Source organism: Petromyzon marinus, chromosome 1 (assembly GCF_048934315.1).
Source record: "Petromyzon marinus isolate PM22_M1 ecotype Great Lakes invasive population chromosome 1, UKy_Petmar_22M1.pri1.0, whole genome shotgun sequence".
NCBI lineage: Eukaryota > Metazoa > Chordata > Hyperoartia > Petromyzontiformes > Petromyzontidae > Petromyzon > Petromyzon marinus.
The window spans coordinates 455945-470428 of record NC_133667.1 but is presented as its reverse complement, the minus strand read 5'-3'; positions in this window follow the sequence as shown (position 1 = coordinate 470428).

The following is a 14484-nucleotide window of genomic DNA, read 5'->3' as shown; positions in this document are numbered from 1 at the left end:
TGTGTGTGTGAAACCAGTGTGTGTGTGTGAGACCAGTGTGTGTGTGAGACCAGTGTGTGTGTTATTCACGGGTGGGAGTGTGTGTGTAAGAGGCTAGTGTGTGTGTGTGTGTTCACGGGTGGGAGTGTGTGTGTGTGTGTTTGTTCACGGGTGGGAGTGTTTGTGTGTGTGTGAGACTAGTGTGTGTGAGAGGCTAGTGTGTGTGTGTGTGTTTTCATGGGTCTTCATAGGTGCTCGCTAACAGCGCTTGCCCCAACAGTCTGTTAAAGGCTGTACGGGGGATCTTTGTGTTCACGTGTGGGAGTGTGTGTATGTGTGAGACAGTGTATGTGTGTTCGCGCGTGGGTCGGTGTGATTGTGTGTGAGGTGCTCGTGAACAGTACTTGCTCCAACAGCTTCTATTGGACTTACGGGGGATATTTGTCTTTTTGTGTGTATGTGTACACGTGGAGTGTGTGCGTGAGAGCATGTGTGACCGTCTTAGCTTGTGTGTGTGTTCACGAGTACGTGTGTGTGCGTGTGTGTGTGTGAACACGTGTGCAGTGGTATTCCTCAAATACCCGTATCCCACGTGTGCCCGCATTAGCCTGTGGAAGTGTGTGTGTGTGCGTGTGTGTCCGTGATTGTGTGCAATCACTCGTGCGTGGATGTTGTGAATGTGTGTGTGTGCATGTGTGTGTGTGATTGTGTGTGTGATGGCACAGCGGGGAGCGCAGGTGGTGCATCTGTCAGTCATCTCGGTCAGTCAATCCATGGCACCTGGGTTGTGTCCCGTGACCCCCTGCCAGCAGCAGAGAGCCTTTCACACTTTTTACATGTTGACCTCAAGGTGCACCTAGCCTGGCACAAGCGCCGTGGTGACCGTCACCCACCACTTAGTGTTGCTGGTGTGCGTCTGTGACCGTGCCTGTGTGTGTACGAATGAAAAAATGTGTGCGCATGTATGTATGTAGGTGCGGCATTGCATCCGTGTATGTATTCATACTTAGATTATTGGGGCAAGTGTTGAACTTCTTTCTTACCGTACGTAGCCAACCGTGCTAATCGGAGTAACAGAACCGATGCAGGGGTGGTGGGTGGTTGGCCAGCACAACGCCCAGGCCGCTTTTATCTCCGGAACAGACCCAGGTGTTGACACATCGCACTAGGCACTCGTTTGAGGCTGAGTCGACCCAGGGGAGGGCCAGGACTGGTTCAGATATCAGCCAGTTTTTTGGTCGTGAGCGGGAATCGAATTCGGCTCGCCGGGTTCGTAGCGCACACACACGGACACACACACACACGGACACACACACACGGACACACACACACACGGACACACACACACGGACACACACACACGGACACACACACGGACACACACACACGGACACACACACGGACACACACACACACGGACACACACACACACGGACACACACACACGGACACACGCTTTGCGGGACACCGTTGTGAGGATGTTCGAGTGAGGAGCGAGGCCGGAGTTGAAGCGCTGGAATGAGAAAGTGAACGGAGAGCGTGAGAGAGGAGGTGGAGAGAGTGAGAGAGGAGATGGAGAGAGTGAGAGAGGAGGTGGAGAGAGTGAGAGAGGAGGTGGAGAGAGTGAGAGAGGAGGTGGAGAGAGTGAGAGAGGAGGAGGTGGAGAGCGTGAGAGTGAGAGAGGTGGAGAGAGTGAGAGAGGAGGTGGAGAGAGTGAGAGAGGAGGTGGAGAGAGTGAGAGAGGAGGTGGAGAGAGTGAGAGAGGAGGTGGAGAGAGTGAAAGAGGTGGAGAGAGTGAGAGAGGAGGTGGAGAGAGAGGAGGTGGAGAGAGTGAGAGAGGAGGTGGAGAGAGTGAGAGAGGAGGTGGAGAGAGTGAGAGAGGAGGTGGAGAGAGTGAGAGAGGAGGAGGTGGAGAGCGTGAGAGTGAGAGAGGTGGAGAGAGTGAAAGAGGAGGTGGAGAGAGTGAGAGAGGAGGTAGAGAGAGTGAGAGAGGAGGTGGAGAGAGTGAGAGAGGAGGTGGAGAGAGTGAGGGAGGAGGTGGAGAGAGTGAGAGAGGAGGAGGTGGAGAGAGTGAGAGAGGAGGAGGTGGAGAGAGTGAGAGAGGAGGAGGTGGAGAGAGTGAGAGAGGAGGTGGAGAGAGTGAGACAGGAGGTGGAGAGAGTGAGAGAGGAGATGGAGAGAGTGAGAGAGGAGGTGGAGAGAGTGAGAGAGGAGGTAGAGAGAGTGAGAGAGGAGGTGGAGAGAGTGAGAGAGGAGGAGGTGGAGAGAGTGAGAGAGGAGGTGGAGAGAGTGAAAGAGGAGGTGGAGAGAGTGAGAGAGGAGGTGGAGAGAGTGAGAGAGGAGGTGGAGAGAGTGAGAGAGGAGGTGGAGAGAGTGAGAGAGGAGGAGGTGGAGAGAGTGAGAGAGGAGGAGGTGGAGAGAGTGAGACAGGAGGTGGAGAGAGTGAGAGAGGAGGTGGAGAGAGTGAAAGAGGAGGTGGAGAGAGTGAGAGAGGAGGTGGAGAGAGTGAAAGAGGAGGTGGAGAGAGTGAGAGAGGAGGTGGAGAGAGTGAGAGAGGAGGTGGAGAGAGTGAGAGAGGAGGAGGTTGAGAGAGTGAGAGAGGAGGAGGTGGAGAGAGTGAGAGAGGAGGAGGTGGAGATAGTGAGAGAGGAGGTGGAGAGAGTGAGACAGGAGGTGGAGAGAGTGAGAGAGGAGGTGGAGAGAGTGAGACAGGAGGTGGAGAGAGTGAGAGAGGAGATGGAGAGAGGGAGAGAGGAGGTGGAGAGAGTGAGAGAGGAGGTAGAGAGAGTGAGAGAGGAGGTGGAGAGAGTGAGAGAGGAGGTAGAGAGAGTGAGAGAGGAGGTTGAGAGAGTGAGAGAGGAGGAGGTGGAGAGAGTGAGAGAGGAGGTGGAGAGAGTGAAAGAGGAGGTGGAGAGAGTGAGAGAGGAGGTGGAGAGAGTGAGAGAGGAGGAGGTGGAGAGAGTGAGAGAGGAGGTGGAGAGAGTGAGAGAGGAGGAGGTGGAGAGAGTGAGAGAGGAGGAGGTGGAGAGAGTGAGAGAGGAGGTGGAGAGTGAGAGAGGAGGAGGTGGAGAGAGTGAGTGAAGAGGAGGTGGAGAGAGTGAGAGAGGAGGTGGAGAGAGTGAGAGAGGAGGTGGAGAGAGTGAGAGAGGAGGAGGTGGAGAGAGTGAGAGAAGAGGAGGTGGAGAGAGTGAGAGAGGAGGTGGAGAGTGAGAGAGGAGGAGGTGGAGAGAGTGAGTGAAGAGGAGGTGGAGAGAGTGAGAGAGGAAGTGGAGTGAGGAGAAGTGAGCGAGTGAAGCCTGAGGATAAGTAAAATGTAGTCCATCCATCATCATCAGCAGCAGCAGCCGTGCTCAATCCACTGCTGGATGAAGGCCTCCCCAAGTGGAGGAGGACAAGGGGGGGAGTGAAGGGACTGATGGGGGAGGGGCTGAGGAGGAGAGGGAAGATGACCGGGGGGAGGGGTGAGGGGGGAGGAGGGGCGGGGCTTGGGGGGCTGTGGGTGGTCTCCGTGGTTGCGTGGCTACACCGGGTGTCCAACGAGACTTGGCATTACCGCCCGACTAGCGCGGGTAGCCTGTGTTCCGAGTGTGAGTGTGGGTGTCGTGAGTGTGTTGTGAGTGTTGTGTGTGTGAGTGTGTGGGTGTTGTGACTGTGTGAGGGGTGTGAGTGTTGTATGTGTGAGTGTTGTGAGTGTGTGAGTATTGTGTGTGAGTGTTGTGTGGGTGTTGTGTGTGTGTGTTGTAGCTGTGTGAGTGTTGTGAGTGTTGTGCGTGTGTGTGGGTGTTGTGAGTGTGTGGGTGTTGTGAATTTGTGGGTGTTGTGTGTGTGGGTGTTCTGAGTGTGTGAGTGTTGTGAGTGTGTGGGTGTTGTGGGTGGGTGGGTGTTGTGCGTGTGGTGTGGCTGTGTGAGTGTTGTGAGTGTTGTGCGTGTGTGTGGGTGTTGTGAGTGTGTGCGTGTTGTGTGTGTGGGTGTTCTGAGTGTGTGAGTGTTGTGAGTGTGTGAGTGTTGTGAGTGTGTGGGTGTTGTGACTGGCAAAACAACCCCCTACCTCCTCGCGGTGCCGAACTCTGTCGTGGACAATGGTGTGGGGGGAGATCCAATTCCGATTGGCTCCTCCCCTCATGGCGTCTGTGACCACCACAGGGGCTAAACGGGGGCTTTGGACGGGTGCGAGGGGCTGGTAACCCCTCCACCTTCAAGAATTTACCACGAAACCACAAATTAAAAATGTAACTAATAAGCTTGTGCTGGAGGCCCCGGGGGGACAGGCGTCTATGACGTCTCCTGGCCAAACCCCAATTGGCGGAGCCAGGAGATTGAATCTCTACCCTCGGGGCTCCTCCAGAAACAACGAAAAGCCACTTCGTGTGGCCATGTGGAATGTTCGAACGCTCACTGCGGAGGAGAGGCTGCCACTCCTCTGTCGGGAGCTGGACCGGTACCGCCTGGATCTCTGTCGCATTCAGGAAGTCTGGTGGACCGGTTCTGGCTCCTTCCACCATGAGGGGTGGACAGTCCTCTACTTGGGGCAGCAGACTGCCAAACAACAGGGTGTGGCTCTTCTTATGAACAAAAGAATGAAGGGGGCGTGGGAGCGTAGTGGTGAGGTGTGGGAAGCTGTAAGCCCCAGGCTACTTTGGGCTCGCCTTCCCATTAACCGGAGGCAAGGAGTGGTGGTCGTGGTTACTTATGCCCCCACCGAAGACGAACATCGGTGGAGGGATGCAGGCAAAGCCGATGAGTCAGATGCCTTCTCTGACATCCTGTCACAGGTGCTGGCTAAAGTGGCCCCTCGGGATAGAGTCATCTTGTTGGGTGACTTCAATGCCCGAGTTGGTCATGATGCTGGCACCTGGTCTGGAGTGATTGGAGGGCATGGGCCAGATCAGTTCAATAACAACGGTAGGAGGCTGCTAGATTTTTGTGCAGCCCATGGGCTTGTAATTACCAACACACTATTCCGGCATCGGCGCATCCACACAACATCATGGATGCATGCTGGGTCCAAGCAAGAACATCTGCTGGACTACATAGTGACGGACCAGCGGATGCGAGCCCATATCCTTGACACCAGGACCTACCGTGGAGCTGATCTGCCCTCTGACCATCGACTTGTTATCTGTAAGATGCGCCTGCCATTCTTCCACTCTGGTGGTGGGTGTACACCCAGGAACGCATTCCAACCTAAAGTGGCCTGGTCTCACTTATCTGATGAAAGTTGCAAGCGAGAATGTCATCATCGTTTGCAGCTGGGGTTGACATCGTCCCCCACTCCTGATGTCGAGGGTAAATGGGCGAGGTGTAGGACTGTGACTCATGCAGCTGCATTGGCTGCTTTGGGTACGCGGTCCAGACCTCCCCAGAGACCCTGGCTGACAGAGGAGGTGTTCAGGATAGTTGAGAAAAAGCGACAGGCCCACTGTCATTGGCTACAGAATCCCACGTCAAAGAATGAGGAGGCTTACCGCAGCCTTCGCTCGGAGGTACGGAGAGCTGTGAGGCGCTGCAAGGATAGGTGGTGGTCGCGGGTTGCTGAGGAGATGGAGTCTGCCTCAGTGGCCCGTGATCACAAATCTCTATTTAACTCCATCAAAAAAGTTACCTGCAGTGCCACACCTATTACCATCATTAGGGGAAAAAAAACGGTTATCCAATCTCCGACCCCCAGGAACAGGTTTGCAGATTTGCTGAGCATTTCTGTGAGGTCCTGGGGGAGGGGAAATCCCTCAGCCAGGAAAACATCGTGGCACAAAGTGGAGATGACCCTGCTGAGGCTGCGGTGCCTCAAATATTGGAAGAAGTCACCCCCTGTGAGTGGCTGGCTGAGGTGCCATCTGATGAGGAAGAACTGAAGGCGATCCAGAGTCTGAGACCAGGAAAGGCACCGGGTAGAGACGATCTCCCAAGCGAAATGCTGAGGGAGGGTGGCGTTTGTGCACAGACTGCCCTATATGACATCATAACAGTCTGGACCACTGGACGGGTTCCGCAGGATTGGAAGGATGCCCTGGTGGTCCCCCTCTTTAAGCAGGGGGACCGCACAGACTGTAACAACTACAGGGGCATCTCACTCCTCAGTGTGCCGGGAAAGGTCCTGGCAAGGATTATTCAACATCGCCTCGCCAGGCATGCTGAGGAGAGCCTTGCGGAGCCCCAATTCGGTTTCAGGAAAGGGCGGTCCTGCACAGATGCCATATTTTCTGTCTGTCTGCTACAGCAGAGGTATAGCGAACTCCAGCAAGACCTACATCTCTGCTTTATTGACCTGGTCAAGGCCTATGATACCATCAGTAGGCCTGGGCTCTTGGTTGTTTTTCGTGCTTTTGGAGTCGCTGACCCTCTGCTCACGATCAATAAGGGCCTTCATGATGGTGAGCGGGCCGGGGTAAAACTACGTGGCCGGGAGTCAGAGCCATTCCCTGTACACCTTTGGGTGCGACAGGGATGTCCTCTGGCTCCCACATGATTTAACATCTATTTTGACCACGTAGTTCGTGAAGCCTTAAATAGCTGTACTGGGGGAATCTCCATTTGGTACAGATATAATGGGAGGCTGATCGATGCCCGGGTGCGGTCAAGGGATGGCTCCCTATTGCTCAACCACGTTATGTATGCCAATGATTTGGTAATAGCTGCTCATTCAGAGGAGGAGTTGGAGATGCTGCTGCTGAGACTAGAGCGTGCCACTAAGAGATGGGGCCTTACCATCAGCCCCACCAAAACTAAGCACCTGCCTGGGTATTTTGTACCATCGGACACTCCACCCCCACAACTCCCAATCGGTGATGGGGCAGTTGTGGAGAGAGTGGAGAGTTTCCCATACCTGGGCAGTGTGCTTATAACCGGCTCCCGTTAAACAGCAGAGGTCTCTGAATCAGTCGAGCGGCAATACATTTTCATCGGTTGCATAACGCTGTGTGGAAGCTACCTGGTCTGTCGCTCCGAACTAAGCTTCAGGTCTTCTTGGCCACGGTCATTCCCTCCCTTCTCTACGCTTGCGAAACGTGGACCGCCCTAATGGAACAACTTCGCCGGTTAGAAACATTTAGGCTAGCCTGCCTACGATCCATCCTGGGTTTAACCAGGCTGGATTTTGTGAGGAGCTCACAAATCCTTGAAAGATCTGGGCAAAGTCCCATCGGTGAGCTCCTCCGGCAGGCAAGGCTGCGTTGGCTGGGTCATATATCCCGCATGCCCAGCCACCGCATGCCAAAACAGTTTTGTTCGGCCGGATCGAGGGGGCTAAACGGGCGCGGCACGGGCTAGAGAAGAGATGGAGTGATGTGGTACAGGAGGACGTGGAGCTGAGTGGACTTGCCGATGACTGGTACCAGCGGTGTCAAGATCGGCCTCTGTGGAGGAGGCTCGTGAAGGATGCTACTAGGAAGTTGGAGGTAGTCGCCCTCCAACAACAACGGAGGGCGGAGGAGCGACGCTCACAACAACGAGCGGAGCGCCGGGTGGCTAAAGCACAGTAGGGGGCACAGGTGGTGCATCAGCCAGTCATCTCAGTCAGTCGACCCGTGGCACCTGGGTCTGCCCCGTGACCTCCTGCCAGCGGGCGTTCGACACTCCACGTGGCCTCAAGGTGCACATGGCCTGGCACAAGCGTCGTGGTGACGTCACCGCCACTTAGTGGCGAATGTCGGTTGTTGTTGTTGTGACTGTGAGTGTGTGGGTGTCGTGCGTCTGTGTGGGTGTTGTGAGTGTGTAGGGGGTTGTGAGTGTGTGGGTGTTGTGACTGTGTGAGTGTGTGGGTGTCGTGAGTGAGTGTTGTGAGTGTGTGAGTGTTGTGAGTGTGTGAGTGTTGTGAGTGTTGTGAGAGTGTGGGTGTTGTGAGTGTTGTGAATGTGTGTGTGGGTGTTGTGAGTGTGTGAGTGTTGTGAGCGTGCGAGTGTTGTGAGTGTGTGAGTGTTGTGTGAGTGTTGTGTGTGAGTGTTGTGTGAGTGTTGTGTGTGAATGTTGCGTGTGTATGTGGGTGTCGTGACTGTGTTGTGACCGGGTCGGTCATGCAGAGACGCCATATCCTCTTGTCAGTCTGCTACAGAGAGGTGTTGATAATGTTCCACAGGACCCACATCTTTGCTTTATTGACCTGGTCAAGGTCTATGATACCATCATTAGACCAAACGTTGGGTTATTCTTCATGCATTTGGGGTTCGTGACCCTCTGCTCACACCCATTAAAGACCTTCATGATGATGAACAGGCCCGGGTTTAAAGCTGTGAGTCTGAGGCAATCTCTGTTCAACTTGGGATGCGACAGGGATGTCCTCTGGATCCTACATTCACATCTTTTGACGACGTAGTTCCAGAAGCTTTCCATGGCTGTACCAGTGGAACTTACATCTGGTACAGATGGAGTGAAAGGCTGATTGATGTTCGGGTATGGTCAAGGGATGACTCCTTGTTGGTCAGCCATGTTATGCATGCAAATGATCTGGTAAATTGCTGATCACTCTGAGGCGTTGGAGACTGTTGCTGAACCTGGAACGTGCCACTAAGAGGTGGGGCCTCACCATCAGCCCCACAAAAATAAAGCACCTGCCTGGGTATTTTATGTCATCGAACACTCCACCCCGTCAACTCATCACGAATGATGAAGCAGTTGTGGAGAGTGGAGGAGTTCCCATACCTGGGCAATGTGCGTATGCACCTAGTTCCGGTTTGACAGCAGAGGTCTCCGAATCCGTCCAGCGGCATTATCTTTTCATCACCTGCGTAACGCTGCTATGTGGAAGCTACCTTGCCTGTCACTCCACCCGAAGCTCCACGTCTTCTCGGTCACATTTATGCCTTCCCTTATCTATGCTTGCAAAACGTGGAGAACCTCTCAAGGAACATCTGCGCGGGTTTAAGACATTCAGGCTAGCCTGCCTACGATCCATCCTGGGTTTAAACAGGCTGGATTGTGTGAGCTCACAAATCCTTGAAAGATCTGGGCAATGTCCCATCGGTGAGCTCCTCCGGCAGGCAAGGCTGCGTTGGCTGGGTCATGTAGCCCGCATGCCTAGCCACTGCATGCCCAAGCAGCTTCTGTTTGGCCGGATTGAGGGGACTAAACGGACACGGCAAGGGATGGAGAGGAGATGGATTGATGTGGTACAGAAGGATATGGAGCTGATTGGACTTGCCGATGGCTGGTACCAGCAGTGTCAGAATCGACCTCGGTGAAAGAGGTTGGTGAAGGACGCGACTTGAGAGTTAGAGGCAGTCGCCCTGCAGCAACAACAGAGGGCATAGGAGCGGCGCTCACAACGAGCAAAACACCAGACGGCTAAAACGCGTTAAGTCGGCACAGCGGGGACCACAGCTGGTGCATGTGCCAGTCATCCCAGTCAACCCATGACACCTAGGTCTGTTCCGTGCGGAACGAGCGGTGCATCTGCCAATCTTCTCACGGCATCTGGGTCTGCTCCGTGACCTGCAACACTTCACGTGGCCTCAAAGTGCACCTAGCATGGCACGAGCGACGTGGTGACGTCACCGCCACTTCGTGGTGGACGGCGGCTGTTGTGTTGTGTTTCTGGTAGAGCGGTGGCGCAGTGGTTAGCGCTCTGTTGCTCTCCAGAACCCAACGACCAGAGTTCGATTCCATCTCACCACCAACAAAGGTCACGAATTTCTTAACCGGCCCTGGACCTCCCTTAAGTCGTCTCAGCCTGAAATGAGTACCCGGTGCACGTCAATATATGCACCCGCTTGCTGTCCTACCATCCCCTGGCTACGGACGCAGATTCTCGGGATAATAAGACGCTCACCTTCTCCCTGTATTTTAAGCCGAAGTTGAGGATGCGTCTTATAAACCGGTAGCTGTGTGTGAGAGTGACCAAATCTGTAGCGCTTTAATGAAGCCGGGCACAAGTTTGGAGTGCGTCTTATTTTCCAGTGCGTCTTATACTCCAGGAACATCAATCAGTGACTAGGATTAGGTGATTGCATATATTTAAAAAAAAACTATTTTTATAAATTCATATTAGTGTTAAATAATATAATTAATTGGCCACGGAAAGTGTTGCCCTCTTGTGGCGAGGCCGACTGTCTCGTGTTCAGCACGATCGTTATCATGCTGCTTAACCCAGGAAAGCCTCACCGAGTCCCATGACTGATTTTCAAGAGGAACCTGCCAAGCTTTCGCAGTTCGGGGCAATGGTGGCTCTTGTGTGTGTCATCCCAATTTAGTCATTTGCTTAGCTTTCTAGATCACGCTGCCGCACGCGGCTGCTTTGAGTAAGCCAGCGCTGTGCAGGCAGCAGTGAGGGTGTTGGTGGATCACACAGAGATGTTGTTGTGAAACTCCCTTCCCACGAGCGTCGAGAAGGAGCCGTGCCCTGGCTCGCCAGAAGGCAAGAGAGCAAAGTGTTGACTAATCCCCATCTGTTCCATCTTCTTACCCCTGGGTGTCAAGAAGGAGCCGTGCCATGGCTCACCAGTAGAAGGCGGTAGGGCAAAGTGTTGACTAATCTCCATCTGTTCCATCTTACTACTCCTGGGTGTCGAGAAGGGGCCGTGCCCTGGGTCACCAGTAGAAGGCGGTAGGGCAAAGTGTTGACTAATTCCCATCTGTTCCATCTTCTTACCCCTGGGTGTCGAGAAGGGGCCGTGCCCTGGCTCACCAGGAGAAGGCGGTAGGGCAAAGTGTTGACTAATCTCCATCTGTTCCATCTTACTACCCCTGGGTGTCGAGAAGGAGCCGTGCCCTGGCTCACCAGGAGAAGGCGGTAGGGCAAAGTGTTGACTAATCCCCATCTGTTCCATCTTACTACCCCTGGGTGTCGAGAAGGAGCCGTGCCCTGGCTCACCAGAAGGCGGTAGGGCAAAGTGTTGACTAATCCCCATCTGTTCCATCTTACTACCCCTGGGTGTCGAGAAGGAGCCGTGTCCTGGCTCACCAGAACGCGATAGGGCAAAGTGTTGACTAATTCCCATCTGTTCCATCTTCTTACCCCTGGGTGTCGAGAAGGAGCTGTGCCCTGGCTCACCAGGAGAAGGCGGTAGGGCAAAGTGTTGACTAATCTCCATCTGTTCCATCTTACTACCCCTGGGTGTCGAGAAGGAGCCGTGCCCTGGCTCACCAGGAGAAGGCGGTAGGGCAAAGTGTTGACTAATCGCCATCTGTTCCATCTTACTACCCCTGGGTGTCGAGAAGGGGCCGTGCCCTGGCTCACCAGAAGGCGGTAGGGCAAAGTGTTGACTAATCCCCATCTGTTCCATCTTACTACCCCTGGGTGTCGAGAAGGAGCCGTGCCCTGGCTCACCAGAAGGCGGTAGGGCAAAGTGTTGACTAATCCCCATCTGTTCCATCTTACTACCCCTGGGTGTCGAGAAGGCTGCTTCTAGATCATGTACAGTAACACTGTAGACGCCACCTGTCCCGTCTCTACGGGATCGAGTGATCCCCCCTCGCGTGGGGTTTCTCCAGGCGCTCCGGCTTCCCCCCAACACGTGTAACATCATAGTCTTAGTTCTTTCGGTAAAGTCACGTTGAAGGGAAACAACAAAATAATAAAAAATATATAAAACAATAAAAAACATAAAAATTCTCACGTTTCGACCATAACACAAACGGTCGTCTTCAGGTGTGTCGGTTTGCATAAATTTATTTATTTTTAAACGGTGTATTTATTTATTTAGGGCAAATAACATCGTATCGTTAAATGGTTGGAAACATCTTAACGTGCAGAGGGCCGCAGAGCTTAGGCAATTGTCGGTAGCGGCGGCTCAACAAGTGTCTGCTGCTGCTGCTGCCTTCACCGCTTGTCCGTGTCGACGCGAGAAGTAACGGAATCTTATTTCCGTCACTTTGTGAAACCATCTGAGGGTGTTGGGGTTGCGTTACCTTAAGTCACCAGAGGCTGAGAGAAGTCATCACTGCACTGGCCGGATTCTAAGACTCGCTTCTATCCTTGCGATTTTACAGCAAAAGTGATACGGTGCGTCTTATAATCCGGTACGCGTATGTGTGTTATTGCTCGCTTGTGTGTGTGTCTGTGTGCGTCAGCAGATTTGTATAACCTTAATATCTACCACCGGGCACAAGTTTCGAAGTGCGTCTTGCTTTTCGGTGCGTCTTATAATCCGGAGAATGCGCGAGGCGAGGTTCATCGTGAAGCGCCGTGTGTGGTCCAACGTCACGTGACTCGCCCTGGGTGGTCGCGTTCCCCTGGAAACCGTCAGGGCGGCTCGACTGCATTCCCTTGCCTGTGTGTGAGTGTGTGTGTCAGTGTCAGTGTGTGTGAGTGTGTGTGTGTAAGTGTGTGTGTGTCAGTGTGTGTGTGTGAGTGTGTCAGTGTGTGTGTCAGTGTGTGTGTGTCAGTGTGTGTGTGAGTGTGTGTGTGTGAGTGTGTCAGTGTAAGTGTGTGTGTGAGTGAGTGTGTGTGAGTGTGTGTGAGTGTGTGAGTGAGTGTGTGTGTCAGTGTGTGTGTGTGAGTGTGTGTGAGTGTGTGTCAGTATGTGTGTCAGTGTGCGTGTGAGTGTGTGAGTGAGTGTGTGTGAGTGTGTGAGTGTGTCAGTGTGTGTGTGTGTGTGAGTGTGTGTGTAAGTGTGTGTGTGAGTGTGTGTGTAAGTGTGTGTGTGTGTGAGTGTGTGTGTCAGTGTGTGTGTGTGAGTGTGTGAGTGTGAGTGTGTGAGTGTGTGTGAGTGTGTGTGAGTGTGTGTGAGTGTGTGTGTGAGTGTGTGTGTGAGTGTGTGTGTGAGTGTGTGTGTCAGTGTGTGTGTGAGTGTGTGTGTGTGAGTGTGTGACTGTGTGTGTCAGTGTGTGTGAGTGTGTGTGTGAGAGTGTGTGTGTGTGTGTGCGTGTGTGAGTGTGTGTGTGTGAGTGTGTGTGTCAGTGTGTGTGTCAGTGTGTGTGTGTGTGAGTGAGTGTGTGTGAGTGTGTGAGTGAGTGTGAGTGTGTCAGTGTGTGACTGTGTGTGTGTGAGTGTGTGTGAGTGTGTGTGTGAGTGTGTGTGTGTCAGTGTGTGAGTGTGTGTGTGTGAGTGTGTCAGTGTGTGAGTGTGTGTGTGAGTGTGTGAGTGTGTGACTGTATGTGTCAGTGTGTGTGAGTGTGTGAGTGTGTGTGAGTGTGTGTGAGTGTGTGTGTGAGTGTGTGAGTGTGTGTGTCAGTGTGTGTGTGTGAGTGTGTGTGTGTCAGTGTGTGTGTCAGTGTGTGTGTGTGAGTATGTGTGTGAGTGTGTCAGTGTGTGAGTGAGTGTGTGTGAGTGTGGGCAACTCTGTCGTGGACAGTGCTGTGGGGGGAGGTCCAATTTTGATTGGCTCCTCCCCTCATGGCATATGTGTCCACCACAGGGGCTAAACGGGGGCTCTGGACGGGGGCTCTGGACGGGTGCGAGGGGCTGGTAACCCCTCCACCTTCAATTAATTACCACTAAACCACGAGTTAAACTGAAATATGTAACTAATAAGCTTGTGCCGGAGGCCCCGGGGGGCCAGGCGTCTATGACATCTCCTGGCCAAACCCCAATTGGCGGAGCCAGGAGATTGAATATCTACCCTCGGGGCTCCTCCAGAAACAACGAAAAGCCACTACGGATGGTCACGTGGAATGTTCGAACGCTCACTGCGGAGGAGAGGCTGCCACTCCTCTGTCGGGAGCTGGACCGGTACCGCCTGGATCTGTGTGGCATTCAGGAGGTCCGGTGGACCGGCTCTGGCTCCTGACACCATGAGGGGAGGACAGTCCTCTACTCGGGGCAGCAGACTGCCAAACAACAGGGTGTGGCTCTTCTTTTGAACAAAAGAATGAAGGGGGCGTGGGAGCCTGGCGGTAAGGTGTGGGAAGCTGTAAGTCCCAGGCTATTTTGGGCTCGCCTTCCCATCAACCGGAGGCGAGGAATGGTGGTCGTGGTTACTTATGCCCCCACCGAAGACGAACATCCGTGGAGGGATGCAGGCAAAGCCGATGAGTCAGATGCTTTCTATGGCCTCCTGTCACAGGTGCTGGCTAAAGTGGCCCCTCGGGATAGAGTCATCATGTTGGGTGACTTCAATGCCCGAGTTGGTCATGATATTGGCACCTGGTCTGGAGTGATTGGAGGGCATGGGCCAGATCAGCTCAATAACAACAGTAGGAGGCTGCTAGATTTTTGTGCAGCCCATGGGCTTGTAATTACCAACATGCTGTTCCTGCATCGGCGCATCCACATAACAGCATGGATGCATGCCGGGTCCAAGCAAGAACATCTGCTGGACTACATAGTGACGGACCAGCGGATGCGAGCCCATGTCCTTGACACCAGGACCTACCGTGGAGCTGATCTGCCCTCTGACCATCGACTAGTCATCTGTAAGATGCGCCTGCCATTCTTCCACTCCGGTGGTCGGTGTACACCCAGGACCCCATTCCAACCTAAAGTGGCCTGGTCTCAGTTATCTGATGAAAGTTGCAAGTGAGAATTTCATCATCGCTTGCGGCTGGGATTGGCATCGTCCCCGACTCCTCCTGATGTCGAGGGTAAATGGGCGAGGTTTAGGACTGTGACTCATGCAGCTGCAATGGCTGCTTTGG